Genomic DNA, 17,158 nt, shown 5'->3' with positions numbered 1-17,158 from the left:
AGTGGGAACAAGGCTGGTGGTGTGGCTGGAGAGTGGGCCCAGCAAGAACAGATGGAGCAGGGAGAAAGGCAGAAGGAAGCCAAGTTGCTGCTTGATTGAGTTTGGTCAGTGGGACTTCGAAGTGGGATATAAAAGAGTAAGTTTAAGGCTAGGGGATAATCATGGAAGAACAGCATGTGGGGGATCTAAATCTAAATCCCAGAGGGTGGACAGATCCCATAAGGAAATCCTCCCTAGGAAAAAGCATGTGAGGGAAGGGGAGATGAAGCTACTGGAGATGAATGTTGTACCTGCAGGGATGTTTGCTCCTGCTTCCATTAGGTGCTGAGACATGAGAGAAGAGGGAGCAGCCTCACAGACCCACAGGAACCTTGGGAGCTCTGTCAGGACCTGTGCCTGTGGTTCCCTCCACATGGGCTGACAGAAATGACGTGACTCGTGATAGTTCCCCCAATTACCACAGAACAGCTTAAAAATGGAGCTGTGTCAAATCCAGCGTGTGCTGTCGCTGTGTCTGCAGAGCTGTTTGTTTGCCTGATGAAGGGGAAAAATAATGTGAAGCTGGAGATGAAACTAAGCTGAGAAAAGGTTTATTTTTGTCTTCTCAGTCTCAGCCTTTCCAGGCGCATTCCAGTAGGTGCCAGTCTCACCTTGTGGAGCAGGGGAGGATGGAAACTGCCAGTAATTCTTCACAGAAATATGAAAAAAATACAGCACAAGAGGGGGTGGGTGGAAAAATGAAAGCCTATAGGAAAGACCTCTGCTCTCTGGGATGCTCACTACATTTCTTTCTCCCTACTCAGCAAAGTTTATCTTGGGCTCGGTGGCACGGAGCAGTCTCCCCCTCCCCTTGTTCTTTAATTAGTGTGTAGTAAAGGAAAAGGTGTTGGGGGAAGGAAAGGGAAATGGGATATTGAATGGGATATTGTGTTTGGATGCCCCAATGGGTAGAAAACGGCATGGTTTCCAAATATGATAGTTAATGCTTAATCTGACAGACTGTCTCTTATCAACAGGCTGGATGTGACTCCCCATTACGTGATAATGGAATTCTATATGGAGACCACAGGAGACCCAGTTCCATTCAATTAACTTACAAAACCACAAACCTCTGAAAGCATCTTTGTCTTCTCTTCTCCCCACCTCTTTCTTTCCTTTTTTTTTTTACCCTGAGAAAATGAGAGAGTGAATATTTCCATTTTGTTTTGCAGAGGATTAGTACCAACTAATAGGATTAATATCCCAAGTTGTGTGGCAAATGGAACATTGTTAATAGGGTGATTATTAGAGAATTATATGGAGGGGCAAAAAAATTAAAGGCAGTTGCAAGAAAAGCATCCCTGTGTTGGAGAAACTGCCATTTCTGTGCAATATCCAGCTGCTGACCTGCCTGTTCTGGGTCAGATTTCTTTATTTCTCAGGCTTGCTCTGCCTCTGGGATTGACTTCTACATCAGCACAGGGCAGGCAGCAATTTTAGAGGCTGGAAATGCCGGATGCAAAGAGCATCTCCTCCAGTGATGGCTACAGGGACCCTGAGAGAAAAAGGAAGGTAAAGGATAGTCAACATTGCTCCAGGCATCCCAGGGATGGGAACAGACTTCTGCTCAAGGCAAAGAACTCCATCTCTCCCTCATCATACTCTGGTTGCTTTGGCTTTGCCCATGGGCTCTGCCCACCACCATGGTCATGAGTCTGAGGGGCTGTGTCCACTGGGAATGCTTGGTTTGGATGCTGGTGGCTCTGTAGGATGTGCTGGAGAACTTTCTATGAGATTGCAGAGCCAAATAGAACTGGCAAAAATCCTGCAGTGGCTGCGTGCCAGAGGTGAAATGCTTGTGTGCCATTGCCAGCAAGTGTAGGACAGGCACCTTCTGCAAACCAAGGGTGGAAAGGCCCAGGGCTCTGCTAGGAAAGCACGGAGTCCTCAGGAAACGAAAGCACATTTATTTGTTTCCCAGGCCCTCAAGGAGGGACTCTTGGCAGACAGGTTTCAGCAGCAGCACAGCACAGTTGATGCATGGAGATTTTTTCTGACATCTGTCTGAGAGAGTATCCTTATGCTCTGCATAAATCCATCTCTCCTGGGCCACAAACCAAAGCCGTCCACAGCACTGGATGCTTCCTGGACAGGGGACTGGCAGAAAGGGCTTTCTGCCTGAGAGGTATTATCCCAAGCTCTGTGTTTCCAAATCCCTGGAGGTATTTAGGCCTGCGCCTTCGGAGGTGTTTGTTGTAGGAGGCTTTGTCTGAGCCACTGATAGGGATTTGTTCCCCTGAACTGGATCCCCATTACACCATGAGTCACTACTATTTATATCAGCTGTCGATCTCTCCCTCTGGCAGCTATTTCTGGCCACCTGCATTGTATTCAGGGAAGATTCAGCACCTTTTTTTATTTCTATTTCTTTTACCGAACCTGCTTTTAATTATTTTTCAGACATTTTTAGTCTTAGTTTGTTTTTCAGCAGCTGTTGAGCTGTCTGCAGTTGAGCTGCCCTCACCTGCTGTTGTTCTGCTGAAAAAAGGATATTCAGTGCTACTTTCAGCAGATTCAGCTTTGTCTGAAAGAGTACTTTGCTTCAGAGTGAGTGTTGTTCCATCTAGAAATGAAAGGCTGCAACAGGAACCAAAGCACTTTGCATCAAACAGGATTCTAAACGCTGTTGAACTGCAATCCAGGGTAGAAGGTTGGCTTTGTTTATAGCCCTTGTTATCCTAGGAACTCTTCAAGCAAACTGTGAGTAACCCGTTCTTACAAGTAGATCAAAAAGGACCGACCCCTTTTACTGCAAAGAGAAGGGAAATGGGCCATGAGAAGGGCTCAGCCTCAGCTGCACTGAGCAAAGTGGTAGCAGAGCTGAGGGTCCAATCACAATCTCCTGAGGCCCGTGTGGATGCTCTGCCCACAAAGCTGAGCTTTCTGCTCTGCTCTGGTTTCCCTTCCAGATGTGCACACTCAGAAGTTCCAATCCATCACAATCAATTAAAAAACCCACCGCCATTCTCCTGTCTTTTATCAGGATGAGGATGTTCCTTTTTTTCCCCCCCACATCCTAGTCAACCAAGGGATCTCCTGCCTGCCTTGGGCTGTCCCTGGAGCAGATCAAAGACTTGGGCTGGAAGCAGTTGTGGAGGAGCTGTGTGCACTTCCAAGAAAGAGAAGGTGCTCTGGAAGCTGCTGGGAACTTTAGAGCGTGGCTGGTTTTGAGTTGTGTGAGGCAGGGGCACAGTTCCCTGGCAAGCTCCCTGGTTTACAGCTGGTTCAGTTGAGGGCAGGCACTGGGAAGACAGGAACGTCCTGAGGGGCTCAGACTCAGGAATGTGTGCCCTGATCCTGGCACAGAGAGGCTGAGCTGCCCCTGCGCAGAGCCAGCTGCTCTGAGGCAGGACATGCAGGAGCAGCAGGATGGTGTTTTACCTCCACCTCCGTGGAAGGTAGAAGTCTACGTAATTTAAAGATGAGTTCCCTTATGCCAGGCTATGAAAAAGTCTTCAGAACACCCCCAAGGTTTCCATTTAATTACCAATTGCAGCTGATTTCACAGAGCAATTTCTAAGCCTCCAGCAAGGCCTTGTGGCAGTTCTTTCATCTCTCAGGCTTATTGGGAAAAGCTGTATTAAACGTCTTTTAATCCTGCCTTGGATGCACTACCTTTGATCACCTACAATTTTCTACATCTGTGCTCAGGCTCACGTTCCTACGTACGTGCCTCCCCATCCAAAATGCTTTAAACTGTGTCAGTTGAATGGAAAGTCTCTCCTGACCGATATAAAGCATCTTGCAAACTTGACTGAAACACCCTGAGAGCTAATGATCATCCAGAGGGTCTGGGTGATCCGAGTGGATGGTTTAGCATTGCTGCATAAGCTAATCAATGTCAATTCCTCATTTGTGTTTTACTCCATCTTCTCCTTCCTAGAGAACAAGTTTCTGCTGGGGAAAAGGAAGCAGTGAATGTCCTTGCATGAAAAAAGAGAGCTTTAGTCAGATCTGGGGTGAGATCATTTTATTTATTAATATAACATCAGTCTCAGTTGAGTGTGGGGTGCAAGAAGGTGGGACATTCCCAGAGCAGGTGCAGAAATCCACACATTAAACCCTCAGGTTTCTGCAGCTCACTGAGGGCAGGGTCAGCTGGAGCTCTGATCTCTTAGCCTGATGTCCCAGGTACAGGACACTGTGCCCCTTGTGATGCTTCCTGTCCGAGGAGAACCTGATCTCTTTTCTGGGAGGATCACAGTGGTGACAATAAGAGATCGTACTCGGGATTCAGCTGAGCTCCCCGTGCTCCTGAGCCTGGAAATGTGCCACAGGAGTTGTGCCACTTCCCAGCAGGAAATCCCCCCAAAGCTCTGGTGGGATTGGCTGCCTGGAAGAGGGAAAGGAGCTGTGCCCTAGAACTGCCAGTGCCTAAGTGGGGACATCCGCCTGCACCAACAGCTCTGTGCGGCCACCTGGCCATGGACTCGAGTCAGGGCTGTTTGAACATATGTTTGTTTCAACTGCAACAAGGAATCCGAGTGTGGGGTCGTGTTGTGGAGGCCTTGGGTTTGCTTACTGGAGCAGGAACAATCTCTTTCCCAGAAAGTCATTATCTTGATGCTCAAAGAGAGAGCAGCCGGAGAGCTTTGTGATCTGAGCAGCCAGAATAGCTCGGCTCTGTAGGAAAAGCGAGCTCAGCTGCCAGATGGGGCAACTCCAACCTTTTGCTCTGCCAAGACCTGCATGTTTTGCACTTTGCAGCTTTTCCACGGGATCTCCAGGCTGTGGCATACCCAGGCAGAGCCCCTTCAGGTGTGTACCCACCACATCCCCAGGGCCTGCCTCTTCAGAGCCTCATGCTTAGAGTGACCACAGGATGTGTTTTCTACTGCTCTTTTTTTGAAGTCTTGGGTGCTGCCGCTCTCCTTCCCCTGGAAGGATTGAATGTCTGCCTGTGGCTGTGCTTCTTGGACAGTGGGAACATCAGGAGATCATCCATGGGCTCCTCCTTCTGCACAGCAGCTGAACCTGGGGTTTTGGCTAGGGGGGATTCATTCCCAAGGGATGAATGAGGCAAATTTCCTTTCTCTTGCTCAATCAGAGAAGAGAGTGAATCCTAAAGGAGTCTGATCCAAGAGTTAGATGGGAAGATCCAGCACTGGCACGCTTGCCAGGTCTGACAGAGCTGTGATCTGATGTGTCAAATGCATTTTAGGGTCTCAGTTCTGTGACAGCTTGCTAATGACTCTGAGCTTCAGGAAGCTTTGACTGATCCCTCTGGGAGCTGGCAGAAAAAACTGCAGGAAAACTTTTTTCTTTTTTTTTGGAAACATTTTTGTCAAAATCAAAACATTGAATGGAAACACGTCTCTTCCAGCATCATTTTAAACTGGAATGTGTCAAAACAAATGCTTTCATTTTGATTTGAGTGAGACACTTATGATTTTTATTTTATGTTGCAATAAGGAAACAACACATTTACCATTCATTTATATCTTTGCTTTTTTGGATAATTATCAGAAATGAGGAATCACATGCTTCCAAAGTGAATTCTTAGCATTCCTAGTCAGAGATTTTCAATTTCTCATTGATTATGAAAGCAGATGTGGATGTTCAGCCAGAACTACCAACAGGGACAGGGCAGAACACGTCTTCAGGTAGAAGAGTCTGGAACTGGAGCCATCCAATGAGGCTGCCAGAGGAAGGATGCCCTGCTGCTTGCTTACTTATTTCTTACAACCTGTTCTCTGCATTCAGTCATTTTAGGCCCCAGAATTTCAAAACTGTGTGAATAAATCATGGCCCTGTCTCACACTGAACTGAGCTACCCTCACAGAGCAGAGCCTGGCTGAGCTTGGTCAGAAAGAGCCAAACCTTGTTTGTGTTCCTGAGCTTTGGAGGGTTCAGCTTGGCCTTCAAAGGGGGTGCTCTGGGTTGGAGGGAGCATTTCCCCCCTCTTTTTCTTGCCTTGGGCTAAAAATGCCTTGTGGGTTTTCTTTCCCCAAGGCTAATGGTGATTCTTGTCTTGTCTTAATTGCTTTTTAAAGCACGCAGAGCTCCAGGTCTGTCCCAGACAGTGCTGAGCTCCGTGGTGCATTTGTCATTTTCCCAAATACCTTTTTAATTAAATTGGAGCTGAACACTCCCCTTTGTTGAGCTATCCATCATAGCAAGTTTCTTACTTCTGCTGGGCAGGCATTATCCTGATAATCACTGGCAAAATTTGGTGACTTTTCCTCAGGCTTTGGGATTCACTGTGAAATTTTCCTCTGGTAGACAGAGCTGCTCACACCAAGGTTGCTCAGGCTGGCTGCTGTGGGCTGAGGATGTGCTGCCTCCATCCAGGGAGGGTTTTTGTAGGGCTTAGGAAGAAAAATGTGGCATCTGTGATGGAAAGAAATGAGATTTGACACTACATCAGGCCCTCTCTGCTCCTGAATTCTGCACATCTGTGCAGGGCATTTTTTTTCTGGCCAAGATAAGGGCTTGGAATTTGGTTAAAAGGGTAATCCCAACCCTGTGATTCGGGAAGGAGGCATCTGTCCTGCTCCATCACAGGCACCTGCGGTACCAGTGACCTCTTCTGCTCAACATGAAAAAATTGTTGTCCTTTGAAAACTCGCTGCACTTTTCTGCTTAACAGCCCTGAGCTGTGATGTGCCATTCCACATCTCCATCCCTGCCCAGGGGTCAGTGGTCAGGCCCCTCCTGCCCCACACACTGCAGAGCTTTAAAACCCAAACCCTGCTCACGCCGCTGCAGAGATGAAGGTTGGTGGGGTGACTGTGTAGAGTGAGCCTTTCTTCCCTGAAAGCAAACAGTGACCACCTGAGTTATGTTTGCGTTGTTGGAGGAGAAGAAATAGAGGTGATTTTCAGTGTTTTCACCACCACTCTGCGGGATCAGCTCAGCTGTGGAGAGCACTTCCATCTTCTCTGCCTGGAGAAGCAATGGAGTGATGAACTTCCCTCAGCATATCCTGCTCGACCTTGTGTCTGTGCCTTGAGCTCCAGCTGAGCAATCCCTCCACGGGAACAGGGTTGTGGATGTGTCTGACACGAGCAGCATGAGGTCCTGGGAATCTTATTACAGCTGGTGATGATGACTGAGCCCAAGACAAAATGATTTGTTCTCCCCAGCTGCGTTCCTGGGCATTTTCTCTTGGCAGAGGGGTTTGAGGAGTCATTTTGACAGGTGAATTGAGCAGATTTGTTGCTGACACTGAGAAAATGGAGGTGGTGCCCCACAGCAGAGCTTTGTAAACAGCTTTTGGAAACTCCGGCATTGTGTGACACCCGGAATTTTGCTGTGATTAATTGACTTCCTTTGATAGTGATAAGGCAGCTGTTGGCTGGGCACATCTCACGTCCAGCTGAAGAGATCAGGTGGGAATTGAGAGCTGGTGCGTGGTGGGAGCAGACAGAAGAACAGAGATTGAAGTGCAAATTGCACCAAAACCCATGGAAGGAGCTCCAACACCAAATCCTGCACGGGTGCAGAACCCAGAGGTCAGCGCTCACCTCCAGAGACAGACTCTGACAAAGCGTCCGTGTTCTTGTCCCCACGTTTTAAGGCTGGAACGTGGAATTTCCTCACTAAAATGGTGAAGATGCTGTAAGAATTGCAGTTTAGGAAGTCTCCACTTGGCTTGGAACATATTTGAAGGTATCTCTGGCCCCTGAGGTTCAGGTTGATTCATTTCTCTTCTGTTGTTACCTGAGAGGAACTTGAATGTTCTACCTGGATGTGTCAGACCGATGTTCTGGGACTCACCCAAGGAGAGGTTTTGCATCTTTGAGACATCTGTTTTTGTCAAAGGCAACTGCATCAGAGATGTTCGGTTTTGTTGAGTTTTGGTTTTGACTTTTTTTTTTTTGTCACAACAGTTTTATCTGGAAAAATGTCATTTTGATGAAACAGAAATTGCTGAAGAAATCTTACCAATTTTGACAATTCTGCTTGGAAGGGAGCTGGGGAGGAATATCTTGAAAGTGCTGGAGCTCCCAGTTATGACATTTTCTGAATGGAAAGGAGTTTTGATTTATTTCTTTTTCTCTTTCCAAAGTGATGTTTCAAAATGTACTGTTTTGTGGGGGAACAAAATGGTTGAATTAAATGCCTGAAAAAAAAAAGGAAATCAAATATTTTGACTGATCCGAGGCAGTTTTTCAACATTTCATTTTGCAACCCTGTTGGTTTTTCGGACAACATGGGATGATTTAAAATTGTTGGTCGTTGTGTTCTGATATCCAGACTCACAGATGTGTTTCTCAGTTGAGCCAATGATGTATGAACCGTGCTTGGTTTTGTGGTGATAAATTACCTGGTTTCATAGCTGAAAAAAACCTGTTTTAATCCATTTACTCTAGAGAACAAAATACCCCAAGTCTCTCAATTCACGGAACCATGCAAGGATCTTCCCCTGTATGAATTATTCAGGAGCAGTGGTGGAAATGAAGTACCCATTACATTTACAAATATTCCACAAAGAGTTCAAGGCTGAGCAGGAATAGATCAGACAGCATTTATTGTAAAGCCTTGCTGAGTATTACTGGAGATGTAATTTCCTGTAGTAATTAACACAGGATCTGCAATCCAGCTTTGAAAAGGCGATTGAACCTTTCCCTGTGAATTTAGGAATCATCTGAGTTATTCCATGCTGTAGGTGACTGGGAGCATCAAGCCTTTGTCTAAAATTAGTCCTCAGCGTGGTGGATGATTAAAGAGGGATCATTCCTTCGGGCTACTCGGGATTGATGTTTTCTATTAAAAAATGCACTGCTAAGGATTTGTGAAATAGAGAGAGCTTCTCTGGGTGTGTGCCATTTACTATGCAGATGTGCTGAAGCTATCAGATAAATGATAAATGGTTTCTCTAAGTTGGATGGGGTAGCATGACCCAAAGGGGATGGAGGGGGGATTATTATTTTTCTTCCTTTCTAAGAATCAGAGAGAGCCATTTGTCAGCTGAACCCAGTGAGGTGCCCCAAGATCAGATGTCAAAGGCTGCTCTGCCTAGGGAGGGAGCAATGGGAGTTAATAATGGTGCCCCTCCTCAGACCTCTTCGTTTCTACTCCATTTCCCTGTCCTTTCCCTTGGTTTGAACTCCACTTTCTTCTGCCTTCTGAGGCTGTGACTGGCTCCGAGTGCTGCCTGCTGGAAAAAAATGAGTGGAATTTTGGGGGTTTTTTTTGAGGAATAATATGCAGAGTTTCTTCTTGGTGGATGGAGTTCAAACATCTCTAGCAGCATCCAGTCTTAAATCAGAGTTTAAAAAAAACCAAGGCTTTTTCTAATTACTCCCAGAACATTAATTCACTGTTGGAAGTTGGGATTCTGTTGAGCTGAAGTCCATACATAGGCTGTAAGAGTCACTGGCCTGAAGATGTATCTACTTGAGAAATGGAGTAGGGGAAAAGTTATTAAAGCTGTTCCCACCTTTGATATGTGTGAAATCTTTTAAAATCAAAAATTTCAGTGGAAGAAATGGGAACTCTTTTGGAAACACAGTTCTTACCTTTCAGTTAACTCTGAGTCTTCTTATCTCAATCATGAAGACTGGAGATAGTGATTCTCGAGGAATGTTGAAATTCACAATGGAGAAAAATGACAGTTCATCAAAAATGACCCTTTACTGTAGGAATCCATTTCACTGGAGGTTTTGCTGGACTCTTTTGTGTTGGAAAAATAACAATTAAATCACTTCCCAACAGTTCTACCCTTTGAAAATCGGTTTTCTTTTGTAAACTTGAAATATTTTACACCAGTTCAACAAAACAATTTAGCAGAGTTCCCTCAGAAATAAAATACTTTGTAGGACTTCCTGTTGAGCTCTGTGATGTCTCATCAAAGAGGGATTGGAAGACCTAAGAGACATCTGTGTCATTGAGGCAAGGGGTGTCTCACGCCACATTTTTATAGCACCAGCAGGGCTGTGAGCAAGGCCAGGGCTCTCTGAGACCACTATAAAACTCCTTATTGTGTTTTTAACCCAGTGTGGAATTATAGCAGAGTTAGGATTTTATTTGGCTTTCCCTGGAACATTTTCCTTTCCTAAATAAAATGTAAATAGCCCAGGATCTGCTAAGAAGAGGAGGTGTAGGGATTTGAACCAATTGTGCTGGATTTGGGTAGCAGGAGATAATCCCCAGCCTGTACAGCACCTTTATCCTGTTGTATTAGTTCTGTAGACAGCAATCACTTCACTCCCCCCTGAGCTGGGTGTGACAGCATCCCTGGGCCTTGCTGCCTGCTCCAGCAAGGAGTGTGGCAGGGGTTTAATTACTGTAATCCTCTGTGTGTGCTGGATCCACCGCATCCAAAGGGGGAGGATATCCAGAGAGGAGCGAGCAACAGGCACAGAAAAGCTCTGCACAAGTCCTGACACTTCCACCCTGGAGCACCACAGGCTCCAGGAGCTGTTGTCGCCTCCCTTCTCAGGGGGCTGCTTCCCTTCCCCTTCTCCAGGGCCATCATCTGCTTCCCTGGGCATCAGCTGCTTCCAGAGCTTCACTTGCTAATGCTGAGGGACAGGGGAGACTCTGCTGCCAGGGCTGACACAAATATGTAATAATTTGGTTTTAATCAGTATTAACAGTGCTGAGATTACAAAGTCAGCTCCATTCATATCACAGGGTTGGGGTAACGAGGAGCGATCAGTGCCACGTTGGTCGAATTCCTTCTTTCTAACAAAGCATGGAGATGATCTGAGTACAGCTCGTGCATGCAGAATCAAACCCACCACGTGCAGCTTCTCAGGGAAACTACTTCTCCAACATCTCTGTCAACAAGTTGAGTCTCACTGTACACACGAGTCTCTCACAGAGCCCAGCAGTTCAGCTGTTTGCAAAGGGAACTGGCTCGTGTGTGCTGACAATCTGCTTCCATTAAAACAATAAAAGCAGGCAATGAAATGAAGCAACACATTGTTTTCTTAACTCTGGCAGGTGCCTATCTGATTGCACAGGTAGGCTCAGGGTTGCTGTTTGTCCCTTAATGGATTTGATGAGTTTCCAAATCAAATCAGGACAGGCAGGAATCCACAAAGATGCCTTTTGCTTTTGTTCATGGTGCAAATTCCTTGTGGGGATCTACACCTTGCCCTGAGTTTGGTGGTTTGGAGCCCATCTTCAGGCTAAAACACCCACTGGGTTGCCATGGTTGTGGGTTTGTGGTGGATTTCTTTGGGATGAGATGGGATGAGATGGATGGGGCTGTGAATGGGTGGCCTCTCTGCACATCCATTGCCAGTGTCTTTGCCCTGCTGAGACCCCCTGGAACCTGAGTGTTTCTAAATGCTGGCAGCCAAACCCTGGTGCAGCTGCTGGCTCAGGGGAGCTGGCTGACCATTTGCTGCTTCATATTTACAGTTCAGAGCCCCATGTACAGACCCAAGCAGTGCTTGGGGATAGGGAACTTGCAGCCCTTTCTCCCACACTCTACACTCTTTGGTCATCTCTACAATCAGAGCCTGCAATTCATTGGCCAGCACAAAGAAGGATCTTGCCCAAAATTACCTGGAGGAAAGCCCAAGAAAGCCCCACGGAGGTGCCTCCAGCCCCTCTCTTCTCCCCCTGAGGCTGCTGGGGGTTATTTCTCTGCCGAAGTGTGGGGTGGCCACAGCTCTGCAGGACTGCACAGCTTCCCTCCCACAGCTGGGGCTCTGCCTGCTCTCTTGAAGGAATGGAACGAAATTAACAGTTTTGTGGGCAGGGAAGGAGCTTGGACTCCAAGCATTTGGCCTTTAAAAACCTTCCCTCAACACCTGCTCCTTTCTCAGCAAAACAAAAGCGAAGCAGCTGAGAGCCCTGGTCGGCAGCCCCTTGCTGGAGCAGTGTCTGGGGGCCAGCACTGCCCAGCCAGGTTCCTCTGCAGCTTTAGGGCTGATTCCTGCCTTTACTTGCTGGGATGCAGCAGGATTCTCCATGGAATGAGTCCCACTTTCCCCCCCAGATTTGCCCAGCAGCTGGAAGTGGCTGAAGCAGGGCTGCAACTTCTCTCCTCTGAGAGCTTTCACCTTCCCTTTCTTTTTGGTTTAGTGGCCATCTCTGGAGCTTTTCAAATTATCAGGGCTGTCCCTGCTGAGCACAAACCAGAACCCTCCCTTCCTTCTCTTTCCTTGCCTTCATCACTGCAGTGAGAAACTGGCCCATCTGCTCCTCTTTGGCCCCAAAAGTGGAGCAGCCCTTTTCAGTGGTTTTTGCTCATATTGGGTGACTGACAAGAAACAGGCTCTCGTGTTTAGAAGCCTCACAGATTTCTGTAAAAATATCCTTGTTGAAGAATTTCTGTCCTTTCACATCTGCCTCTGCGTTTTTAGGATTTCACAGGCTGCATTTCTTTTTCTTTTTACTGCTACATTTTTCTTGGGCTTAGCTAAGTTGTTGTTATTTTATTTGGGATTTTTGATAAAGAATAGCAATTTTCTTCCTGAGATTTTCTTTCTTCCCTCAAGAAACATTTGTCATCTTCAGAAATAACTAAACAGGATTTTTTTGAAGAGGTGGGCCCACACTGTCTTCCAAGTTGGCTCCATCTACGTGGAGCTACTGCTTCTTTGGACCATGTGTAATTCCAGCTCTCCCATACCCTGTCCTGGGTCTTCTCACAGCCAGGGTTGGGCCCAGCTGCTCCTCTCTCTTTACACAGTGAGTAACAAGATGTCTCAGCAAGGCATCAAAATCTGTGCTGCATGTTCAGGCTCCAAATCCCTGCCAATAACGCAGAGATAGAAGAGGATTATAATGGTGCATAACAAATAACAAGGGTTTAAAGTGTCTTAAGAACACTGTGCTCAGAAAAAGAGGGATTGTTGGGATGGGGAACCCTGCAGGTATGAAGAAAGGTTTTATTTCATGTATTTGTGCACTTGCAATAAGAAACTCTGGTGTGTGATATGGGTTATTAGAAAGAACTTATCCTGGACTTAGGTGTTCCTCTCGCTCTAATGCCTCTGGGCTGTGGTCATTTTCTTCTTCCTTCAAAGGCGTCCAGTCTTAGGAACAAATCCAAAGAGAACAAGCAGATATTGGGGGCTAAAGGCAATGTGGATCTCTGCCCTTCCTGACTTTCTTCCCATCCTTTTCTCCTTGGACCACCTCTCCTGCTCTGCACCCCCCTCACATCTCCTGTGGGCTGCATTCCCAGCCTGTCCCGCCTCGGCTGAGCAGGGCGATCCCGAATGACCTGGTTGTGCTGAGCTGCCTCCCCACAGGACCTCAGGTCTCCCTGAAAAGCCCTGGAGCCATGGATACTTCTGTCCCTTCATGCAGGGAAGGCCTGAGTGTTTCAAACCGCAGTGTAAAACAAGGCTGTCATATGGGAAACAGAAGCGAGGGTGTCAGAACACGTTAGTGCTGCTCTGAGCTCCTGCCTACCTGACAAATCCCCCTTCCTTCTGAAATCCCACACGGGCCTTGCTTTATGCAAAGGGAACTGCCAGATGCAAATGCTTGTTTGTTTTGTGTTCAACAAAGCTGCTTTTTTCCCCTCATGTTTTTGAGTAGTTGCCACATGTGGCAAGAGAAAATAGGGAGGAGGAACCTTGTTTTTTGAATAAGAAAAACAAAACCCCAAAGAATGAGTAAATCTGAAACATCTAAGAGGGGTATTTATTGAAGCTGGTGTGTGGTTTGTTTTACATGTTCCCTTATTTACAAGCTGAGACATCTGGATTTGTCTCATTTACCAAATGAGAATGGCAGGCAGCAGCCGTGGAGGTGATTATACACAGGTTTAAAGCAAACAAGGAGAACAAACCAGTTGCTATTTAAGTGCCATTTCCAAGCCAAAGGTGGCCCTGCTGTAAACACAGATTACTGTGGTGCAGACACTGTCACCAGCTGTCTCCTGGTGTAAGCCTGGCTTTGCTCTCCTGCGCTGTCTGAGCATCAGCTCTGACACAGTCTGACTTTTACTTGCTGCCTTCAAGAAAAAGTGACTTTTTTTGACTCTCCTCCTCCTAAATTCAACTGCAGGTTGATCTTTTCCTATTTTTAGGTGCAAGAACACAGGTCCAGGTCAGCTCCTCTGTCTTAGCCTACCAGTTGTGCTAGCTTGCTGCAGTACAGGGGTGCCCACCACTACAGCTGTGACAGTGACACTCCCCCAGAGGCACCCAATTATAGATGGAAGTGGCCCAGCTGCCTGCACAGATTAGACAGAAGCAAACACGATTTGCCATCCCTGCAGATCTTCTGACACACAGCGTTCACAAAGGGCAGGGTGTCAAAATGCTTTGACTTGAAATAAGAGAAGGGGAAAAAAAAAGCCAGAAAATGGGTCATAATGGAAAGCACTGGGTGGAGAGGGAAAATGCTTTAGAGATGCTGCAGGGTTTTGTGCTGCTCTGCTGGTTATTGGGTTGTGTTGTGGAAAGTGGCAAGTTTCTGTACACTCTTAAATACTCAAAAAGGCAACTTTCTTGTGTAATTTTACCTCTAGAAGTGGAAGGTGTGGAAAGAATTTCTTGTGTCCTGCATAGGAGGACTCAAAGGAAAGCTCTCAAGTAGGCAGGTGTACAAGAGGCATTATTGGTAGCAGGACTCTAACTTGCCTTCCTAAATCCAAAACAACATTCTATCCCAAATCCATAACAAGTTTCCATCCCAAAGAAGTGCAAAACACATCACATCCCACACCCACAGTGTATGGTCTCCAGACAGTTGAAAAGTTGCTAAATCTGGGCAGAAGATGGTGCAATCCATGGTATGGTGAAGGTCTTCACCAGAGAAAGAGGCTGAACAAGCCACAGCTCTCCCAGGCTGACTCCAGGCTGACCCTCCATGTGGCATGGAAAACAGCTCAGGACTTGGGAAATGCTGGGAATGCCTCGTGTGGGGCTCAGCACAAGGCATTTCCAAGAGCTCTCCAGATTTTGTGACCACTTGGCCCCGAAGATGGAGATTGTAATCAATGAGTTTTGAGGCACATCAAGTCCACATCTCCTTTCTCCCTGCTTCCCTCACTGTGTTAGTGCTGACAGGCTCCTTGGGAGCTTCCAAGGATTAATCTGCCAACAGCCTTGCCCAGACAAGCCAGCTGCAGCGTTGGGTTTGTGTGTGGCTGTTGAATGGCTGTGTGCTTGTCTCTAGCAGGTTCCATAGGGGAGGGCAGAGTCCCTCAGCTATTTCTCCAGCTTTTTTACATCCATCCCTCATGTTCAGGCTCCCCTTTTCCCCCTAAAGCTGTCCTTTGTCTTGCAGAAAAGCCGTTCAGCTGGCAGGAGATCTCTCCAAGCATTCTGAGGATTGTCATCACGCCGTGTTCCAGCCGGGCAGCTTTTGGCCATTGTTAGATGGATTCACAGTTCAGCTCGTTTTCATCTTCATCCAAAACAGGGAACTAAATCCAGGAGCGCAGCTCCTCTATTAATATCTCTGTGCTGTGGTAGGACCACGCTGCCAGGTGCTCTGCTTTGTGCACAGGGAGGGACACTATTGTTCCACTGAGCTTGAAGCAAAGACACAGAGAGAAGCCAGATTACTTGGGAGAGCTGAAAAATCAGCTTTGGTTTCCTAAGCTTCAATCCAATCTTTGATCCATCAGGCTACTCTGTCTGGTAGTTTGAAATTGCTCACTTCCACCAGGGCTGAATCTGCCCCCCTGCTCTAAAATGCGAGGCTATTGATGTCCAACTCGGAACTTTCGGTGCCTCAGGCCTTTCCCAAGGGCGCTTCTATTCCAGCAGCCCAGAGCCACTGGGTTTTAATTTTTTGGCACACTTTTTATACCAGTCAGAGTAATCTACTCTGCTATCAGCTTCATGCTTCAAGGGCAAACATCCTAATTTACTTTCGGGCTCCATGGAAGGGTAAGTCTTCATGGAAGTGCCTCAATCACAGATTTATTTGCCAGCTACCTGCCCAATCCTCTTCCTTATCTGAACTGTTTGTATTTTACTGCCTTGGGGTCAGTTTAAATTTGTTGGCATCGTTCTGTTCCATGGAAAGGCAGCTGATGGGTAGCGAGTTCTCACTTGGCATCAATCACACTGGACATGGGCCCAGCAGACAATGCCCACAAATTTCCTTACTAATTCCTGAAGAAATTAGGATCTCTTAGAGATGCACAGCAAACCCATGGTGCTCTGCGCAATTTCCCTTCTCAAGGACTCCCAGTTTGTGGGGTCGTAGGCTGGATAACCTCACCAGTTCCCCTGGAAGAGCTCACGTTCCACATGAAAAGAGCACTTTGTGCCCTGAAATGCTCAATGGATGCTTCAGGCTGAAGGGGGTCCCTCCACCAGCTGGATTTGGATCTGTTGAGCAGCTCCCAAAGGTGTCTGAGAGGGATTAAAGAAGGTTTCCCTCAGGAGACAGAGGTGTAGTCCTTCAAAGCAGGGCGAGGGGGATGGAGCTCAGCAGCTCCTAATGGCCTCCAATCAGCTGTGCAGTTCTGCTGGCTGAAAATTACCTTTTCCCTTGATGAGATTAGAAACAAGCCAACAGAAGAACACCCCCAGCATTAACAATCATAATCCTGAATTCACTCAGAGAGCACACTCTGATTTGAGCACACTGGAATAATACTAGAACTTTTTTAGGTTAATAATTAATTGCGTGGTTTTAATTAGAAATTACTGTTGCATCCACATGGACTTCTAGCACATTGCATCTTATTAAAGCTGTAATTGGAATACGTTATTTATTTGTTTCCTTTGTTAATGTTCATATTTCTGGCTCCTCAGGTCACTAGAGCTGCAAAAGCAACTTGTTTAAAATGAAATGCAGCAAGCTCCCAACAGTAAATGTTGCTGTGTGATAGTAATTGTTCTCGTGCCTCCGTGCTCCAGCGTGGTGCTTCGGGATGCAGGGGATATTTATGTGGTGTCTGCTCGTGGCTGGGACTCAGCTGCTCACTAGGCACCTCTGTGGCTTCTCCCCCACGGGGACCTGGGTGGCCTGTGCTGCCCTGGCTCTCAGACTGCAGTGTAGACACAAGGGAATGGATGATGGGTGAGGATGGGAGGATTTCAAGCACTCCCAGAAGCCGTTCTGGGAGCAAACCTGGGCCAGCTGGGAGTGCTGCTGGGTGGGTCTGAGTTCGGCCGTGTGCCCGCTTCCTGACGAGGGATGTTCAGAACTCACTCGTTCCTGTCAACCCAGTGGGGAGATTTCCTGTGCTCATCATCCTCACTCCTCCTTCTGCATCCCCTCCCCTCATTTCATTTTT

This window comes from Corvus brachyrhynchos, unplaced genomic scaffold (assembly GCF_000691975.1).
Source record: "Corvus brachyrhynchos isolate BGI_N302 unplaced genomic scaffold, ASM69197v1 scaffold99, whole genome shotgun sequence".
In the NCBI taxonomy this organism is placed as follows: domain Eukaryota; kingdom Metazoa; phylum Chordata; class Aves; order Passeriformes; family Corvidae; genus Corvus; species Corvus brachyrhynchos.
This window is presented reverse-complemented; position numbering follows the sequence as displayed.